Below are 2218 nucleotides of genomic sequence, written 5' to 3'. Positions count from 1 at the left end.
CGGGCGCGGACGGCACGGCTGGGCCTGCGCTGACCCCGAGGTTCGAGGCTCCGTCACGAGCGATGTGACCGCCACCCCTGGTGCATTGAGAATGGCTCAGAGGAGGTTTAGGGGACAGAGGAGCACGTAAACGGTCTAACGGTGACAAAGAAAGTCCACGTGGGTCGCAGTGTCCGTGAAGACACTTGCCCTCAGCACATGGTGTCCGGGACGTGGATGGGACGTGGACGGGTGCACATGTAGTACAGGACGGACGATGACAACAAAAAGCAAGTCGTCAGTGTCCCCTCGGGGCAGGAATGCCACGTAGACATTTCAGGATTCGACCTGTGCCTGTTTGATGCCAGATGCAGCTAAGACCTGTGACTTCCCCTGGACCAGGAGCGCAGGCAGGGCAGTGGGGGCCCCGGGAGTCACCCAGCTAATGGTAGGCGCCCGGGGTCCAGTCAGTGCAGCAGCCGGGCTGACGTCCCTCCTCCCTGGGGACGGGGTGTGAGGGTGGGGACAGGACAGGCGGCCGGCGGAGCCGGCTCACGCGCCGAGGCCACGAGGCCAGCCATGCACGTTCATGGGGGCAGGGGCGCACACGCTGGGACGGGGAGCCCGCCCCCTGGTCTCCACGGCTGCACGCCGGCTCCCCGCGCAGAGCCCCACACCCCCCTCGTCCCCTTGTGCGGGTCCCGCAGGCGCCCCGGGCGCCCCCACTGCTGGCCCGGCGCCTCCGTGCTCAGTGCACCTGCTGATGCCCACATGACCTGGTGCGACGCGGCTGCGCCGATCCCCCGCCCACCCGCAGAGGCCACCGAAGTCTGCACAGCGCCCCCCACACCGCACTCCGCACCCAGCGGTCCACGTGGCTCACGCGGGCTGCGAGTGAGACCGGGCAGCGTGCACACGGCTCAGGACAGCGCGTCACCGGCAGACACCCCCACCGCTGCCCTCCCCGGTCCCCCACACCCAGCAAGACCCCCTCTGCTCTCGCCACCCAAGCCACGTGACTGTCCCGCACGTGGCAAGAGTGCCAGGGAGACAGGCGCAGCCACTGGTCCCCAAGCTCGAGCAGCACTAACCAGGCATCATTCGTCTACGTGTGCTGGTCTGTGTGCGCACGTGCAGGTGTGTACGCACCGTGCTTATACACAACTCACACACTTTGTAAATGCAGACAGGAGGGTGGTATATTTTACTTATATGTTTGCAATCATACTACACAGGTGGTTCTGTAGCCTATTTTTCCATTTACAATATCTAAACTTCTGGTTTTAATTGAAGAAGTAATACGAATCCATTGGGTAAAGTACTAAAATCAAAAATAAAAATGTGAAACATTAATAAAACACACAAAATCCAGACAAAACCGTTGGAAACGATTTAAAAGCTGGAGGCCACCCAGTGCTGTTGAGTCAGTAGAGCAGAAAACTCCCACGCTCTGGCTGCAGGAGCGTGGGCGAAGACGTGTCACCATTGGGTGACACGCAGGGCACAGAGGTTCCTCTGCGGCAGACGCACACCTGAAAGCTCCTGCACACGCACCCGCTCAGCATGCTCGAACCGACGCTGGCAGCGTGATGGGTGGCAGCAGACCCGAGCACGGACCCCCGTCCGCCAGCGAGGGTGGATGAAGGGGTGGGGCGGTCAGCCGACAGAATGCGAGTTTACACGGCCGCGTAATCCGACTTCAAAAACACCCCGAATGAAAAAGCACACTGCGGAAGAACATGACCGCTCATGTGAAGTAAACAAAATAAATCCCCAAAACTTAACAGTTGTACGGAGCTACGCGAATACATAGCCGAACTAACCAACGAGAAAAAGATCCGCGTAAAATGCAGACGGTGCCAAGCTCCAGGGTAAAGAGAGACCCGGGAACAGAAACGGAGAACCCTTCAAAGCCGTTCCGTTTCTGAAGCGCTGCACCGGCGTCCCGAGTTTATCATCCCATATAAACCACGCGCGTGTGACGTGTGACGTGTTCCTTCACATGCACGCAACGTCTGTCTCGCTGCAAGACCACACGTGACAGATCGCCTCGCTAAACGCCATCGAGCTGGGGACTAACACGACAGCAAACTGGTTTTATCTTACGTGTCGACTCTCCCTGCTGGGTGTGGCTTTCTGAAAATCCTTGGTTAGAGGGAGCTGAGACCCAAACCGAGCTCACCCGGGACGCCAGGACAGTGCCCACAGCTGTCACCGGGGACGCCAGGACAGTGCCCAC

This window comes from Pteropus vampyrus, unplaced genomic scaffold (assembly GCF_000151845.1).
Source record: "Pteropus vampyrus isolate Shadow unplaced genomic scaffold, Pvam_2.0 Scaffold386, whole genome shotgun sequence".
NCBI lineage: Eukaryota > Metazoa > Chordata > Mammalia > Chiroptera > Pteropodidae > Pteropus > Pteropus vampyrus.
The sequence above is the reverse complement of the archived record's forward strand: the minus strand, read 5'-3'. Positions refer to the sequence as shown.